Source organism: Perca flavescens, chromosome 7 (genome assembly GCF_004354835.1).
Source record: "Perca flavescens isolate YP-PL-M2 chromosome 7, PFLA_1.0, whole genome shotgun sequence".
Lineage (NCBI taxonomy): Eukaryota > Metazoa > Chordata > Actinopteri > Perciformes > Percidae > Perca > Perca flavescens.
This window is the reverse complement of record NC_041337.1, coordinates 12,804,643-12,824,494: the sequence shown is the minus strand read 5'-3', so window position 1 is coordinate 12,824,494 and position 19,852 is coordinate 12,804,643. Positions and strand designations below refer to the sequence as shown.

The window sequence follows — 19,852 nt, the reverse complement described above, 5'->3', positions numbered from 1 at the left end:
AATAGTAAAGATAGTTAAAAGTCTTTAAGGAATTTTAAGGCCAGTATATGAGACATCCTACAATAGAGAAACCTTAGGCAAAGCAGCTAAAGTTTGAGTTTGCCTACAGCTGGTAGCCTGAAACCTTTCCATTGCAGAGGTGAGTAGCCCTGTTGACTTTAATCTGAATTATATAACCCTGGAGAGGTCAGTGCATCCCCTAAAGATAAATTATAAGTGGGAGTCTGGAAGAGAGTGACTCTAAATTGTTAAAAAAAAAATAGACCTAAAGTTGTCTACTTAATAATGGGACATCTGTTTCTGATTTGGAGCTGATTTGGGTGCCAGTTTTTTCATCTCTAAATTGTTTGTTTGGGAACGTACGACGGTCGGAGGGCTCGGGGGTGGGAGGGGAGGGGTTCTCTGTGCTGATCTGGAGGCCAGGGGTGTGTGGGGGGGGGGGGGGCCTTGTTCCTCAGTAGGTGTCTCGGGGCCAGGGGCGGCTGCGCTGGCGGTTGTTCCTCTGGTTGTGACCTTGCTGAGCTTCACGTTGGAGCAGCCTGTCCTGTGACTCGTGCCCGTTGGCACTGTGGGCGCTGCCAGTGTGCCCACGGTGAGGGGGGTACATGTCCCTGTATGTGCGAGCATGGCAGGGGGAGGCAAACTCATCCTCCGCCTCTTCCTCCTCCTCTTCTTCTTCTTCTTCTTCCTCCTCCTCCTCTTCATCCTCCGCACCCCCCCGGTGGCACGGGCTCCCCCTCCGGCCACGAGACAGGGAGTCGCTGGCCTCGTCAGACGGCATAAGGCTGTCCTGCTCCAGGGGGGAGTGGGCCTCCTCACCCGCCTCCTCCTCCTCACCCTCCAAGCCCACGGCCTCACAAGGCTGCGGCTGGTTCTTGTTCTGGAGGATTTGGAGTGGGGGGAGGGAGGGGGGGGGGGGGAAGGAAAGATAGAGAGTCAACAGAAAGCTCCCGAAAACAGGTCAACATCTCAAAGCAGCTTCAGACTTTCTGTTAACAGAACATCATAGACAAACACACAGAGGGTAGACAAAATAATGCAAACAGCACATCAAGGACTTTGAACTTTGAAGGAACTCTATCTTAAAACAACATTCACACACACATTCAACATGCCCATATGTACGTTAACACATCAACTTCCTAAAGGTTTTTTTTTCAAGTTCAAAATTCAGCTGAAACTAAAATGAGGCTTCAGCTAAAGTTAATTGGTAAAATCAATAATCTGTTGTGTTTTCACAGACAGGGCTTTGTTGCTGAGCTGCAGCGGAGAGATATTTAACCAAATATTTCGTTTCATCATTCATTTCATAAACATTTTTGGTTTACGTTGGAGTCGCTTTAGGAAGAAATCTCTTTACACCCAGTTCAACCAGCAGGAACAATCCCAGCGACCAGTAACTGTTTCAACCTAGATATGGGCAGGTCAGTGTTGTTTCAAGACATACATTTTACCGTGCTGTCAGGCAGCCTTGTTTAAGTTAATGTGGGGGGAACTGAAGCTGTTCTATACTCTCGCCAAAGCCACCAGACGCCATTGACAAAAAACTGAATTTTTGTCCTTGCAGAACACGGGAGTTGATGGTCTACTGCTGCCTCGATCATTTCTTAGGTTTGTTAGATCCAAATCCTTTAAAACACCAAAGCCACACAATAACACAACAATAATTGAGACAGTTGTAGACCAGCAACTCTCGTGTTCTGCGAGGTCAATTTACGTTTTTTTATGAATGTTTTTCATCAATGGAGTCTGGTGGCTTTGACGAGAGCATAGAACGGCTTCACTTCCCCCCCACGTTAACTTAACCAGGGCTGTCTCACAGCAAGGTAAAATGGTGAAAATATTCTAAATATAGTGTACACTTAAACTGATATTATTTTTTAAGATGGCATAAACCTCTCAGTATATGTGCGCTGCTCTACCCACTGAGCCAACCCGGCCACAAGTTGGGCCTTTTTTAGATTCGCTAAAATACATTTAGCTGCTGCCCCCATCCACAGCAGTACATTGTTTAACTTTCATGCTGGGACTCCTGCCTGCTTCTCCAAACTGGGCGTGTGCCGACTGTACATAATACACTGACTATGGATAAGTAGCTCATACAACCACAACCAAAAAAATCCAAACTATCCCTTTGAATAATTGGCATGCAGCAGTGTTTGCAAAGTCACTTCAAAGTCCTTTTTAGTTTACAGTGTTTTGTCTGCATGTACACAGATTAATACTACAGACACCGAACAAAAGAAATGCCAGTGAAACAGTTGAATGAATGGTTTGGAAGTCCAGAACATAAAATTTTTCTGTGCTGATGTTATGGTCTCAGTTTATTGTTGCGTAAATTGCATTTAGTTCCAGTGAATACATCATCATCATATGCTTTTAATTAGCATTGTCATTCAAGATAGGGTTATACGCCACTGTGATCGGGGGCGTTATTCACAAAGCATGCTTGGGAAAGGATCAACCCCAATTGAAAATAGAGAATAATGGTCCGATTTCGACAATTCATACAAACATTTTATAAGTTCCAAACGTGACGTTCTCAGTTATGGTATTAAATTGGAGCTGCTTTGTGAATTTCCTCCCAGAAAGCTTGTGGAGCAGTGATTCACCTGAGACCATCAACTAAAGGAAAGGTAGGCAGGATGCAATGAAGAAAAAACATGTAATCTTTTCTGTGGTGAGATCTGAATGAATAAAATGCTGTTCATTCACTGTCTCAGCTGCTGTGCTGTGTACAGGTGTGTAAGAGGGGATTGTTGGGTTTAGAGTGCAAATATATATATAAATATATATATAAACCCTACTACTCACCCCATTTTGTAAGCGATCACTCAATTAATTCCTGTGTTTCAGAAAACTGCAAAAATGTTAAGCATGGATGAGTGACAGGACAGACAAGACAACCGGAGACAATCAAATCAAAACAAAGGAGTGAGAATCTGAGATGGGAAGAGCTGGTAAAGACAGTGACAACATTCAACATGTTCAAAACAGGATTCCTACTTAAAGAGTCTTAAAACAGTATTTAAACAGTGCTTTTTAAACAGATTTAGACAAACTCACCTGTAGACTCGAGATGGCAGAAGGCGGGGTCATTAGACTCTGCTCCAATAAGGGGTTAAGAGGGGTGTTGCCTGGGAGGTGAGTGGCACGCCAGTAGATCTCCAGGTATTCAGCCAAATGCTCACATGCATCTTCCAGCTGGTTCTCATCCAAAATGACATCAAACATATCCTGCAAATAAATTATAATGTTTGTAAAAATCATATTATTGTTACACTATCTGACCAGCTAGGTCATATCGGTCAGAAAAAAAAAAGATAGAAAGCTGGATAAAAAAGTCAGCGAAGAAGTGTCACAAAATGTGCCTCAATCTCTCCAGCCACATTCCCACTACCCTAACCTGTTAATTGCCATTCTTTACCTGTCCACGAGAGGCCCTCAGACTTTTCTACCTTCCCCCATCAGCTCTACAGTACTGAACCTGCCCATTTCCACTCATTCCCTGTCCGATCATCCGTAGGTGGATCTCACTTCCCTTATGTGATAGCTCCTCGGTCCTCGGTTGAACCGGAAGTTGCTGTGTCCCTCCTTTGTGGAGGCCTTCTATCCCGAGGAACAAGGAGCGAGGATACACGAGAGCAGCCTTCCCAGAATCCGTGCAGCTGAACGTTGCTAACTCTGCCCATACAGCTGACAAATTGACGTGATGCTCCGGAGGAAAGGACGTCTCATCCCTCTAAAAACACATTTCCTCGTTTCCTCTCTCCTCCCATGATTTCCTCCGTCTCTCCCATTCTTCCTTGGTGGGACGGACTAAGACGCGAGGAAGGGAAGCAAGTGGAGGAACCGGGGATGCAATTTAAGGGAAGTGAGATGCACTTAATGTGGTTTTATGGCTTAGGGTCATTGCTTTTGAGCCTCTGTTACCTAGACCTTAGTCTATATCCTTTGCGTTCAACTTCCGGGATTGCTCCGGTGCTGTAGGAAATTCCGCCGGGTGTATGTATTTTCATGAGGTTTCCTTCCGCTTTCTTTGTGTTGGAATTTTAAATTTGGTGGATTTATGAGGACTATTGTTGACTGCTCCTCAGATCTCTGCAGGGTAAATTGAGACAGCTAGCTAGACTATCTGTCCAATCTGAGTTTTTTCTTGCACTTTTATTTTGCAGCGGCTTTGTGCAGAGTTTAGCACCGCCCATGACAATTCTGATTGGTTTAAAGAAATGCCAATAAACCAGAGCACGTTTTCCTCCCATCCCCGAATGCTATGTGGAGTAGCCAGACCCTCCTTCTGTGCGCTTTGGAGGACGGTCTGGCAAAGCGACACTACCTAGACCTGTACCTGCATCCAATATCCGGTTACCTGGACCTGTATCTGAACCCTGTCTGTACCTGCCTGCCTGCGCCATTCCTGCTGTCCCATGGACTCAATACAACTTCAGTTTGTACTTTTCTACACATGCCAGTGAACTTATGTACTTTTATTTTTTGCAATAAAGCCCTGAACTCTTACTGTTGCTGTTGGTCTGCATTGTCTGCATTTAGGTCCTTCCATTGCTGCCTCACACTCACCCCTTTGACAATGCATATACCACATTTTATGGCAATCCATCCAATAGTTGTTGAGGTATTTTAATAAAGACCAAAGATGTCAACTGTATGGTGGTGCTGGAGAAAAAGTCGGGGGATCACCAAAGTCAGTAGGCTTAATCCTATGGGTTCCCTTAATGGATACATACATTTTAATGGCATCTAATGGTTCTCTGGACTATTCACTACGGTATTCATTCTTCAATCTGGACCTTCCTTCTTCCTCTTCATCAACTAACTATGTATGTTCATAAAATATATTCATATTGCACAGGTTGATTAGGAACAACCAAACAGTACAGCACTAGAAAGACACCCTGGACTCACCGGGGGGCACTGAGAGAGTTTGTCTGCAGCCATCATCTGCACATTCAGGTGCTTGCTCTGAGATTTTCCCCTGGATTTGACCAGTCTCTGGAGCACCTGAGGGAAAAGAGGTAAAGATAACGTCAAAGGTTGAGGAAGATGAGGCAGCCGAAATTCATCAGTGAAGTAACCTACTGTACCTTTGGTGAGGAAACTTTCACATAGACTATGATGGGTGCGAGGGAGGTTTTGGCTAGCTGTGCGGGATGGTTGATGGTGTCCGCGTCCAGAATCACCAGCTGCAGGGTTTTGGCGAGTTCAAATATCCTCTCGATCTCACTCTGAACCTCCGCTGCACAGACAAGACACGTTAGATTTTAAGTTTAAATTCATTGCTTCTTTCTTCCCAAAGATTTCAGGAGTTTTCATGCTGACATTAGTCACCTAGGCTGGAGCGAGTGTTGGATCTCTCCATTATGGGTCTTTTGTTGAGGACAGATCTCTTGGCTAAAGACAGGTCAGCAGTTACACGTGTGATTGATATTCTGCCGCAAATATAGAGACGAAAAATATGCTGTGATCAGATTTATTGAAGGCCCAACATTCCACATCTACGAAGATTATTCTCTAATCGCTCCATTTTACTGACCTTCCCTCAAATCTGTGTTTCAGGAAGTCAAAAAGAGCTTTCTGCATCATATCCGTCACCTAGGTGGGAAGATGAGAGGTAAGAGACAGACTTTTTAAAAAGAAATCCAAAATAAATTATGGTTTGCTTTGATTTAACGTTGGGATACCAAAGCAACCAGATAAAAGACATTCTTCTTTCAATGTATGACAGTACATTGGTAGAATATTCAAAAAGTGTACTCAAGTAAAAGTTTTGTTACTTTATAAAAACAAGAACTTGAGAAGAGGTACAAGTAGGCATGAAAAGAATTGAGTAAGAGTAGTAAAGTATCCACTGAAAACACAATGCATGTTTTGTATGTATGTATGCTGTATTTGTAATCAATCTCTGATCAAATAAATTCAAATCCTAATTTTCTGATTAGATAATAAGTTAAGCATTTTCCAGGACATCATTTCTAGTCTTAATCTTTATATCTATCATAAATGATCTGTATGACATAAAATGAATTAATAAATTTAGTGGGACAATTGCAAGTTGTATGCAAATGTAAAGTTGTAGAAGTATTCATTTTTCTCTCAAAATATACCAGAGAAAGAGTATGCTGTATTAAAACGTTCCTCTTTGAGGGCTCGGCACTTTACAGAGATAAGAAGACAATACGTTAAATAATAGGTCAAATTTAAAGATTAATGTAATGAACAGGTTCCAGAAGTAAAATGCCTCTGCCTGAGTGCCTGGCTAGCTCACCTAGTAGAGCAGGCACCCATATATAGAGGTTTACTCCTAGACGCAGCGTCCTATATAAATAAAGGCCTAAAATGCCCCAAAAATATATCTATATCTCTGCCTTAGTATCTCAGACAACAAATTGCAGCAGTGCAGGAACAGTTTTATCAGCGAAAAGAGTGAGAGTCATTCTCTGTCTGCTGGAGGTGAAATGGGGGGAGGCTGACCTCATAGCCCTTCAGCGATGGTCCCACGAGGACCACCGGCCTCATAGAGGGCACCACGTCGTAGGGTGGAACGTGTTCCTGCCAGAAATAGGGGACCACGAGGGGAGGGGGATGAAGAACAGAGAGCGCAGGGATTAGAAATGATGGGGGTTGGGTTTGTTTGTTGTGAAAAGCTAAAAAACATGTATCAGGGTTTCGGCAGAGTTCATCAAATTAGATTGAGGACTTTTAAATACCACTTAGAATTAAATGTAATACCCTTTTCACAGTCATAACAGTCAACAAATGATGTAAAACCAGTAGGGGCAATATGGCCTATACTTATTTATTAAGTACATGAATTGATCAATGTTTATATCACATGTATGTCAGTACATTCCAGGTGTATATGATTCTTAGTTTTATTATTAATTCACTAACTTGACCTGGACCCAGATAAGTGGTAGAAAAACTAATCGACTGATTTACAGTATGTCATTTATTTGCTAAATGGACACTTGCCTATTATGAGACGATGAGCTTCCTAGCTACTGTGACTAGCAGTAATAATAACAAAATAATAATAATAATACATAATACAAAACGGTTAAACAGCCTTGCACATGCACAATCCACCATCACACTAGTTTATAAATATACAGTATAAGAAGTAATATATAGGTATAACATCTCCCAACAGCTTGTTCATAAAATATATAACTAATATTACTGTCTATAGCAGGCAAGAAAAATATTCAAGACCTTTTTAAGACTTTTCAAGACCTGCAGATACCCTGAAACACCCCTCAAAGTAAACAGTGTATTATGAGCAGATGCTGTCATCATAAAGTATCAAAACCTACCTGTTTTTGCTTCTGTTTGGCTTGTGAAAACAAGGAAATAACAATCAATAAAAGAAATGAGATAGAAGAAGACAGCAGAGGAAAAAGTTGTCTTTTGTTCCAGCATAAATAAGAGAAAGATTTGTAATACTTACATTCACCTGCAGATGGCGGTGTGGTCCTCCAACTCCCAGTCACCATGTCCCCTAGACTCGAGGAGTTACCCCCTGTTTTCCTTCAACAACAACAACACACTAAATTATCAAACTTATATTGTGGAAATGAGTCCTCTGAGACGTTTGATACTATTAACTGACCTTTGTTTCTGCTCCTGCTTGAGTCTCATCGCTTCCAGTCGTAGAGGGCTGGGGATGAAGGTGATGTCTGCTCCCTCTTTTACTAGCCGGCCGATCCACCAGTCATTATTATACTTCTGTTGAGTTCAATACGACAAAACAGAACCATGTCGCATCTATCTTGTTTTAATGTAATGAAGGTGTGCATCACAACAGATAAGCACTCACTTCTTTGATGTGCAGGAAGTCTTTGGCATCAAAATTGACTGCAGCTCCTTGGACAGGACAGTCCTCATCCAGAGCTCCGCAGTAACTCACATTCGTCTTTACTGCAAACGCTACAGGTTTGGACTGTACAAACAATACGAAAAACACTTGTCAGTGTTGGAAACTGCAGTACAAACATGTGGTTTGGACTTCAGGCATGTATCTGCTGACTTTAGACTTTTGATTTGACGTGATATCTGCCCTGAGCCCAAAGATGAAAAATTACACTAACTAAAAGGAGTGCAGCTAATCAACTCCTTATTTTTCTGACGACACATATACTTTGATCCACTCTGACTTGGACTTGACATGGGACCTGTTGATCTGCACTTGGACTTTATAGCCAAGATCTGAGATTTACTTGAGACTTGCAAAACAATTTTTTTTCCCACCTCTGGTTTGCAATAAAAACAGCATTTTGGCTGTGGATGTACTGTAGATTTAAACTCTTTTGTTTGACTAAATTATGTCTTTGGTTCATAATTCTTTACAGATAGTAAGTTTAGAGTAGAGGTCAGTTCACAGCCACTCTACTGGTCTTTGTGACTGAGAGTGGATCATCCTGTAGTGTGTAACACTGACAAACACTCAACCGGATGTGTTCATCAACAGCAATAACTGTTTTATATATAACTTTTCTAACTTTTTATCTAATGAGGTATCTGTAAACAAATATTTTGGAAGACAATTTTCCACATTTCATACATTTGGGAGGTATGAGACATGTATGAAAGTTCTTCTGGAGCAGTAGAGGCCTACATGTGACTGCAGACTTCACCTCTACATATTTTGACTTATAAAACAGTTAAAACCCTACAGTTTGTAGTTGTGTAAATCCCTGTATGAAGTACCTTAGCTCTGTCGAGCTGCAGTTGTGCCTGGCGCTCGGCTTCACGCCGATACGCCTCGCGGTCCTCCTCTGCTGACAGGTCTGAATCCGACGGTCTACTGGTGTACGAATCAGCCGACCCCTGTCAGGAGAGAGTCGGACGTGGAAATATTATTTGTACCGTAATTAATCATTTCTTACATTAGGACCATCTAGTCATGTGAAGATGACTGAGGCATACAACTATGAGGCTACATAGGTAGATCCACTGCTGTTCATGATTTCATCTGTCTTTCTGTTCTGTAGTCTTTATGTGCTGGTGCGCATGCAAATACGTGTCTGTATTCATGAACACATTCATGTATCTACAACACAATGCGTTGCTCTCCCACACCAGCCATCCTCTGGTAGACCAAATATAGCACAAAGGAGGCAACTGCTTCCTCTTCTCTCCTTCTTGGCCCCAATCCATTCCATCATCCCCCACAGTGCAGCACATATACATCCTCTGTTCCCCATGTTTATTCTCCAAGGACAGCTCCTCATTAGCTAAATATATGCTGCTTATCATTTTTCATTGTAAGAGGTTTAAGGACACATCCCAGGGATGGCTAGCACATTATGCTTAAAAGCGACAGATAAAAGCACAAAAAAGAGACATTTTACACAAAGTAAAATGGTAAAGATCGCTTCGTAGTTGCTGCTGCTGCCTTGTATTTAAGACCTGTAAGGTGGTTTCCTGTGGTTATTTACTTAAATGTCTGTGTCATAAGCTGTAGAGCTGAATTGATTACTTATTTAATTGACTCTCATAATCGTTCATATCTTTTCAGAAGCTAAAATAGCACAATTTCACTGGTTCCAGCATCTCCAATGTGAAGTAATTTCGCCTTTATTTGTCTTAAATAAAGGTAACCTAAATATCTTTAGGTTTTTGATGATTTACAAGAAAAAACAAGATATTTGAAAACAACACCATGGACTTTGGTAAATTATTATGGGCATTTTGTAGCCAAAACAAATACTCAATTAATAGAGAGAATAAGACAGTAACCATGATGCTGATTTCTAAAGAGAAGAACATGAAAAGGAGAAGAATATGAAGTGATGTTCTAGTTTGGTTACTGTGTGTGAGCTCTCTATATTTGGTATCTATTTGGCTTCTCTGAAGCAATTCAGTCCTAAATCTGTCAGTAAAGAGTACTGCTGCAGCAAACACAAATCCAAGTCAGGCAACAGAGAGAGAGAGAGAGTGAGTGAGAGAGAGAGAGAGAGAGAGAGAGAGAGAGAGAGAGAGAGAGAGAGAGGTGAGACAGGAGACAAACAAGAAAGAAAAAGAATAAAAGTGATGAATGAGACAGACTAGAAAACACTCAGATAAAGGTAACTAACATATTCTTGGAAATAAAGCAAGGTGTAAAGAAACTAAAAAACAGCACATAATGCAGTTTTCACTTTGGTTGTCCTCTCCTCCAGAGTGCAGTGATTTAGTCCTGGTCATCCATCTTGCCAACATATACAAACGAATCCTCTGGAGGACCAATTAGCAAACGGCACAACAAAAGGAAATTCAGGCTCAAAATATGGAAAAAAATAAGTGCCCAGACATGAAAAACAACCACCACCTTTAGCTTTTTCTGCACTTCAGAATGCATACATATAATCCAAAATAATTTTTACCACTTCAAGCCCCAGAGAAATGGCAAGCGAACACCTCTCCTCGTTTATTTTTTTCTGTGTGTGTGTGTGTGTGTGTGTGTCTATGTTAGATAACTAGATCTGATTTCTAGCACTCACAAGCTCTGTAAGGCAACACTGCACCAGTGCCAGAGCAGCACCGTGAGAGAAAAGGAGGGTGAGGAGGAACGGGAAAGATAGAAAGAGAGACAGAGAAGAAGAGGTGGTGGTTTTGTGTGTGTGTGTGTGTGTGTGTGTGTGTGTGTGTGTGTGTGTGTGTGTGTGTGTGTGTGTGTGTGTGTGTGGGGGTGTGGGGGGGGGGTGTTGTTGAATATCGTTTACAAGATATACTGAAAAGAGAAGGATGTTTACGAGGATGGAGAGTGACTGAGTGATGGAGAGACGAGAGAGTGTATAAACGATTTATACGACAAGATAAAGCGAGGCTATCTCGAGGGGAAGATGAGATTAGAACATAATAAAATGCTATGAAGGAGTGGAGTGAGACCTAGATATCTATCCTCATCGCAGATAGAAGACAAGAGGGAAAACACAGCAGGAGGGAGCCAGGGAGGGGGGGGGCACGAGAAGACAGAGACACACAGATAGAGGTGGTCAGAGAGTTGCATACCTGGCTGATTAAGAGGACGGCGAGCCTGATAAAGACATGAATCAGAATTTTTCTCACTGTGACAGTTTCCCTGTCTTCACTGGGAACGCGCTCAAACACACACAGACATAAAAGTGGAATAAATATGGTGGTGGGTGCAAGTGAAAGGCGTTATGTCAGAGAGCTGTTTCATGATGTTAGAACACAGAGAGCAGCCTGGGCTGTGATTGTTGTTCATTATTAATGCTTGGACATGAGGCTGTGGACCTTTGCTGCACACTGGCTCCTTGTCAAATACTAAAACAAAACAGTGTTACCACAAATGTAACTGAACAGAAAACAGTGTATTTTGCAGGTGAAGCTGAGCTGCAATGCAGAGTGTAATGATTTGAGTACATCTTTATCGTCTGGTCTGAGCATGTCTTGTTTTTTTAGTTTTCTTGTAGTGTTTTATTTATATATATATATATATTTTTTTTTTTTACAGCTAATGTCCCCGCCTGGGGGCTAAATTTAACTCTGTTCCTTCCTAGTCTGTTTCTGTGATTATTCTTTACACACTGCAACACTGATGGCCTCAACTCCACAGGGAGGGGCCAACAAGGAAGTGTGTCATCCAGCTAGTCGAGTCCTCGAGAGGGCCAAGTCATCCTAATCTTGGGACAGAACAGCAGGGGATTTCTACATTAATTTTTAACATGATCTTACTTATGCATTGTTCACTGGTTTAACAGTTTGTAGAGATCCAGCAGACACGGAGCAACATTAGCATTCATTTGGAGTGGTGTTTGTGTCCACCTCATGAATCCAAGTCAAGAAGTTCAATATTCTTTCTCCTTTTAGCTCTGGTTTGCTCTCCACCAACCCCTGAGGGAAATATCTGGCTCTTTAGCTGCTAAATGCTCCACTATGTTCACCAGCTAGCCACTAACTGTGTCTGTCTGCTGTTTGGTGCTGAGCGGGTAGTGTACAATCGGTTTATCAGGGCTTTTTTTTAGCTGGAAACAACTGCCTGTTGTGTCCAAAACCAACCATGTTGAGAGTGGTGAGTGACTCAAAACAGTAAAATGTATTATTATATTTATATATATAAATATTTAAGGAAAGCGCTACTGGACCAAAAGGAGCTGATGTTGACAGGGTTGGGTTGGCTTGTTGTCATTCACTTGCTTTAAGCTCACTAAAGTTAGGACTGACAGTCATGCAGCATTACATGGGGATTACAGTTTTGAAGTCCTCTACTTTGTAGTCCCAGCAGCATGTCTTTCTGGAGAACTTTTAGATAATTTAAAAGAAGGAAAAGATTGGAGTGCATCTGCTTTATAAACAAAAAGTTTAAATAAAAGCACAGCTCAGCTTACAAAGTGCTTGTTGGTCAAGGGCCACACCAGTTCTAGGTAATGTCAAACTATGGAAGACTCCAGATACATTGTCATATATATGTAATTAACTAGAGCCTTATCAGCTAAAAGTTTGTCCATACGATACATCTGTTTTTTTAAGTATCAGGTGATAATACTGGTGAACCAATAACCAGTCTACCCTCCTAACAGTACAGAGTAGACATTATACAAACCCTAGTCTGGATCAAAAACAAAACTGTCAAACATCAAACTCCTAACTAAAACTAACTTCGAGTTAGCCAGCTACACGCTGAAAATGGCAAGTTTTGAAGAAACTTTGGATCGTGCAACAAGGCGGGCCTGCTTGGTTCTCTCAGGGCATGATTGTAAAGATTTACAAAGAATATATTTACGGCATTTACTATCCAAATGGGACATTTAGGGACAGATTGGTGGGGATTTGCTATGGACAAAATACACACGGTGATACACTGGTAAAAGTAATTTAAATAGCTCACATTACTGTATTGCGTGAACAGTTAACTATGTTCACTATGTGTGAACATTTATGTCTGTGGCATTTTCTTTTGCGTCGTGCAAATGTTCCACCAAAACAAGTTCCTTCCCAAGACCATTTTGCAGAGCCACTGTTGCTGCGCAGAGCTTAGCGCCGCACAAGACAATTGTGATTGGTTTAAAGAAATGCAAACAGAGCGTTTTTTTTTCTCTGTTGTGTAGCCAGACCTTACTGATGTAGAGATAGGGCTGGCGACGTGAGACTGTAAACAGACTAACTGGTTGAAGATGTTCAACGGTCTGACAAGCAGTTTTGTTGAAGCATACTGGCCAATTTAGGCCCACTTGTGCTTTCAGCTAAATTAATGCATGCTATGGATACTAATTTGCTCACAATGAGCATTACTCATAAACCAAAGTATTGGAGAAATTGAACGTTTGACCTGATGATGGCGCTGAATGAACAATTACAGGATCACCAAAGTTATTACAATTCATCGTCTGGGGGTCATGAATGTCTGTACAGAACATCATATAGTTGAGATATTTCAGTCTGGACCGAAGTGGTAAATTGACCGACAGATCAATGTTGCCATGCCTAGAGCTACAACGCTAGCATGGCCAACAACAATGGGTACCTAAATAGCAAGAAAAACACAACTCAAAAATCTACCGTACGCCTTAAAAATTCTTGGTAGTAATATTTAATATATATTATTCGCAATAAATGGATTTAAAATGCACAAAACAGTATGTTATTTGAAATCATGTGCATGCTAATGCTAAAACCAAAGTCCTCTGGCTTTATGTGCAGGAAGGAGATTCTGCACAACAGCAGAATACATTATTCAGGAGGCTGAAACACAAAAAAACCTGCAAGCTCCAGTGATTTGGAAATCCAGTAGCCAAATATCCCATTTCAAAAGGTGTTCGATTAACTGTGCGGTCATAATTCAATGTCAGCAAGTTACACATGCACAGAGCTCTCTCATACACAATGCAATGAATCACTCTGTGGTTACATCAATATAAAAGTCAAGATCAGGCATACTGTGTGTCAAATAGATCAATCACGAGAGTCCGCGAGGAACTGTGAAGAGCGCACACACAGGATTATGGCAATCAAAAAGTAAAGCAGGTAAAGAAATGAAAGAAACAAAAGCGTTTTTGAAAAGGGGGAGGCGTGGAAGACAAAGACAAAACACAGAGAGGAGCGGCGACAATACGATGGAAATGCTACAAAGAGATGAAGGAGGGAGACGTGAGGAGAAGGGGTTTCAGACTGGGCGAAGAAGGCGCTGACTGTGTCGAGAGTCATTTATACTTACTCAGTTAATGTGGTGATGCTGCTGTCCGTCCCTCCCTCTATCTATACACTACATGCTGTAAAATGCAGACAGACTGTACTGTGTCCCATCCCCTAACCAGGGACGACCTGCACTGGAGCTGAGCAACACCTCTTTTCTATTCTTACCCCACCTCATCCCATCCTCTCACACACACACACACACACACACACACACACACACACACACACACACACACACACACACACACACACACACACACACACACACACAAAACGCAGCTTTTTGCTATTTTTGATCAAACCCCCTCTCTAAATTTACATCCCATTCTTGGTTATTAAGTCCAATTTAACATGCACAGGTGGAAAAGAAAACAAACGCTGACATAATCACAACACAGCTCAAGATTTGTCCTCCTGTTTCAACCCCTCATGCCCTACATATAGTACATATATCCACACTTATGGCAGCATACTGCTTATTGTATCCTGCTGCAGAAATGAGTCATACTCCACTGCACCTCCATAGACACCCCACCCCTATCACAAATCTACTCCTTCTGCATGAAACACTTTATCATATCACCTTTGGGGTGCAGGGTGCCTGTTGTGCGTGCAGAGAGAGAAGGTATAATGATTGAAAAGAAACTAAAAGGTGCTTGTGTGAACAATGAACCCACACATCACATTGCCTGAGGCCCTCAAAATGAGCTTCATGAATATTTTAAGCCGTGCAATATTCTCAGGAAATCTGGAGATTGTCATTAAGCCCCCCGATCAGGATAACTAATGTCCCCGCCTGAAGAAGATGTCTGCTCAGCCCTTTTTTTCCCTCCTCCTTCTCACTAACATCTCTCAGTTAGACTGCTCCACATTCCATCACACTAATGGTGCTACAGTAAGCATGAAACTGAGTTATTTTTCATAATGCTTGCAACGACTCGTTCTGGTAAGAAAAGAAATATCATGCCTCTAGTCCTTAAAACCTGATGAGTGAATTTTAATGTGGAACTTTATTTTGATTATAAAGTGTTTCATCTACTTTCTTTTCAACTACATTTTGATTTGAGCTGCAAGAACATTGATCATTTTGAGTCATTTTTTAAGCAAAATTGCCAAATATTTGCTGGTTCTAGCTTCTCAAATATGAGGGTTTGTATCACATATGATAGTAAATTAATTATTTTATGGTTTTGGACAGTTGGCCACAAAAAACAAACAATTCAAGGACGTCACTTTGGGTTTTGGGAAGTTGTGATGGCTGTTTTCCATGACTTTTCCACACAACATTTTATAGACTAAACAATTAATCAAGGGGATGAAAATAATAATAATTAAAATAATTGTTGGTTGCAGTGGACAAAACATTAAAAACTGTTTAAATGTTTTTTCACTAAGATTATTTATTTAATATATAACAGTTGATATTAGGGTGCATCTAACAATTATTTTCATCATCAATTAATTGGCAGATATCTGCTTGGTCTATAAAGTGAAAAAACAAGCAATACAAAGATATCACATTGGGTCCTTCACATCTGAGTGTGTGGAATAGAGCTTATGAGTTTACCTTTTATTTGTAAGAGGAGGATTGAATTATTTCTTTTTTTACACATTCTCACTTTAAATGATTAATCGATAATCCAAAATACAAATTTTGGGGAAATTAATTTATCGACAAATTGTTTCAGCATGACTTTATTTAATGAAGAGGCATTTCAACTTCTTTATTAACAACAACGTTTTACGATTTTTATTTTAGGGTTTAGTTGATTAAGTCCAGACAAAAGCTGGTTTAAACTATGGATGCACCGATCCGACTTTTTCTGTCCTGGTATTGATACCTGGGCTTTGAGTATCGGCCGATACCGAGTAACGGTCCGATACCAGTGTTTCCCACAGATCAGAAAGCAATTTGGAGCACGATCGTAACAATCAAGTATCAAAATCTGAGGAGGATACGCTGTTGGATGCTGTCCTCCTCTCCTACTCTTTCTTCAATGCCTAACGAATCTATCTCTTTCTTTCCCTGACCCTGCAGCAAACACTCAGTGTAAGAGTAAAAAAATGACGTAACATTATTTATAATAATAATAATATAATTTATAATATGATTCACAGCTGCTACATATAGTGTTTTGACATTGATAACTCAACTGCATTTTCCCGCAAACTTGTGACTAGTTAACTTTCTAAAGCAGGCCCAATCGCTTGTTTGCTAAGAGTCGGGTCGGGACTCCAACATAAACACACTGACAACATTGTATTCAGAATATATATATATATATATATATATATATATATATATATATATATATATATATATATATATATATATATATATATATATATATATATATATATATATATATATATATATATATATATATTTTCTTTTATATAGCACTTTTTAATGTGTGATTTTGTAAAGGTGTTCACAAGATACCAACCTTTCGTGAATTTGTTAATTTCGCCAGCCTCGTTTTCATGGAGACAGATGCTATGTACACGAAGGGGAGGGGCCGTGTGTGTGTGTTGCGTGTGTGTGTGTGTGTGTGTGTGTGTGTGTGTGTGTGTGTGGCCTATGTGAGAGAGACGCAAGTGACAGAGAGACGGAGGAGAGCAGGGAAAGGAATTGGTGTTGATTGTGTGGCGCACCGCCACAAATTAGTCTATGTGTGGGAAACACTGGTTTAATTAATAAGCTTTATGCCTCACTGTGTGGAAGTGACTGTGATCATTCTGTGTGTAAGCAAACATCAGGCTTGAGAAAGTTAGTTGCTTTCCTAACTTTGTAAAACAAAATGTAGTAAATTATTGCATAGATATAAATGCATTATTAATAAAATAATAATAAAGAATTGAATGGAATAGATCGGCCCCATTGTCACGATAGCCGATCCAGCTACTTGAGTCAGTATCGGCCGATACGGTAGTATCGATAAGGTAGTGATACGGCCTGATAGTTTAAACGCTGCAACTAACAACTATTTTCATTATCGATTAATCTGATAATTACTTTCTTAAAAAATCAATTAAATGTTAGGTTTACAAAAATGGACTCTTTCCATGAGTCCAAGTTGACGTTAAATCACTTGTTTTGTAAAACAAAAGTCTGCAAATCCTCACATTTGACACATATTTTTGCTTGAAAAATGACCTAAAATTATTAATTATCAAAATAGTTGCAGATTAATTTTCTGTCTATCAACTAACTGATTAATCAACTACATTATACTGTCAATCTTGTTATGTGACGTGTGTGTGTGTGTGTGTGTGTGTGTGTGTGTGTGTGTGTGTGTGTGTGTGTGTGTGTGTGCTTTAATGTTTTAATGAAGGGCCAAAGACAATATTCCACAGTGGTGAACAATAAAGTTTTATTCTATTCTAATCTATTCTATCCTATTCTAGTCGTTTCAGCTCTAGATGAATTGATCCAGACTCAATGGATACTTGAGACATATTCTACAGACGTTGTAAAAGCCTGCAGGAATATAGAGTCTTGTGGTTTCTGTCATAAGTACATCAGGCTCCTTTTGAGGAGGGATATTTGATTCCTTCCAAACTCCTGACTTTCCTTCCCTCGTTGATGTGTCAAGGCTCGTCAACCTCGGGATCTAGCAGCAGTTTGGGATGAGCTCTGCATGCACAGTCCTTCTGTGGCCCGGTGAAATCTCTTGATTTCTCACAAACTAATTTGTACAGGGATCAAGTTCTTCCCTCTGTTAGACTCTGTGACACTAAAACCCTGACACCCAAATCAAATCAAATACATCTTCAGAAACAAACATATATAGAGGTAAATTTAAACTGTCTTGATCAAGATGAGAGGGTATGATTCACAACAGCCCTGCAGTTACATCATGAGGCTCAGAAATCTGTTAGAGTTTTGTCTTAAATACCATCAAATCTCTATCTGAGTCTTCCACATGTGTTGGGATTTTGATGTAATTCACTGCCATTTTTCAAGTATTTTGCTGCTCTCTACTGGGCAAAAAAACAACTGAAACTAAGGAGGCAACTCTTTGGATAGAACTGCAGAGCAGAAAAATTCATGTATTGTATAACAGGATAATAAATACCAACCTACACATGTCTTTTTGTAACTATTGTGAGTCCAAAAGAGGATCCTTGATTCCCCAGCAATAGCTTAAACCTGAGAAAAATACACAGGCGCTGCACCAATGCCAACAAAACAATGCAGAGACACCTGTTCCATTGAAAAAGCATCTTCAACTCTTACAGGTTTATTCAGACTTTAGAGTACAACATGGCCTATGTTTTCCATAGAAGCTACAGCTCTTCCCTCCCACTGACAAATCAGTGTGGTAATCAGCCTGTGACTGTGATGTACCACTGCATGATGTAGCCTACAATGCATGCATAAATAAGGAAAAAGAAAGCCAACAAATGGCTCCGGGAGCTTTTGTTTTACCTGCCGTTTGACAAAGCTGGATGTTGTGTCAGAAGACGTGCTTCCATCTGAGCGTTTGAAGCGGCTCTTGCGTTTAGGCAACTTCCTGGGCAGCTGTGATGAAAGAGCCACACAAGCGGGAAAGAATAATGAAAGATACATAGAAAGATAGCATGGTAACAGCTTGCACTATGCTGATTAAGGCTTTTTCTTGTAATATTGACAAAATAAAAGCCTACATTTTGGGAGAAATTGTGTACAATCAGCTGTAGCTTTGCCAATATCACATATAATTCAGGACTAAATTAATCTAGCTGCACAGAGGAGACAGGTTTTCTCCTATAGGCCTCTTGTGACACAAACCATTAATAAGACAGCGTGGATGTTGCAGTGAGAGTGCTGACAGGCCCAAAAGATTTAGGCTACAGGTGAGTCAGTCATGGTCTGCCTGTACCTTTACGCCAATAAAATAAAACATATAGGCTATTCATGTTACTGACATGTGCTGGTTTCCTATATTAGTGTAAATAAATGCATTGAAATATATAATAAAAAATAATTAAAAGGCCTGATCAGACTTAAAGCAGCAAATGTATCAACATGTAAGGAGATTTTATCGTGTGTGTGTGTGTGTGTATTTATGTACGAGAGGCATAATAACCATATGCGAGCCTACTTGATGATCGTACCCACTGGCTTTTCAAAGATCAAGCATCAATCTGCAGTTTCAGTGAAGGCGGAGGTAAAACAAATAAATAAATATATTTTAAAAAGTAGCTCGCTGCCAAATCGCGACGCATCAATTTCAACAAGTAGCAAAGACATTAGCTTAACATTTTCCCCACCCGCACTTTTCTCGTTATATGTGTGAATAAAGGAGTAATAACTCTGGTGGATTTACCTGAAAATAGTGCGATTGAGAGCCTGTTTCCACAGCAGACAGTGGGTCTACGGGCGATTTGGACATTTTGAGTTGCACCATCTATTGAGAGCGCAGGGAGGCGGGATGCACACAGACATGGGTTACTGGAGGGAACAAGGGACACAAAATACATCTAAAATGCAGTAAAGACAGCGGGGGAAGCGGCATAAGCGGAAAATATGGAGGAGGGGGGAAAAAGCGATTAGTATCCGAGCCCAGCTGATATAAAAAAGCTAGCTAGGGTAAAAAAAAAACAACAACCACAAGGTGTGTTATAATCTACATCGGGGGTAAAAATGTACAGGGAGCAGGAAAAATGCCGGAGCTAAAATAAACCATTAGACTGGAGCGTCATCGCTCGA

The 19,852-nt window shown here is 40.5% G+C and overlaps 1 pseudogene; it reads right to left on the bottom strand.

Annotated features, from left to right (window-relative positions):
- Positions 1 to 381: 381 nt before the first annotated feature.
- Positions 382 to 19,831, bottom strand: LOC114558928 (voltage-dependent L-type calcium channel subunit beta-3-like; annotated as a pseudogene).
- Between the last annotated feature and the right edge of the window lie 21 nt (positions 19,832 to 19,852).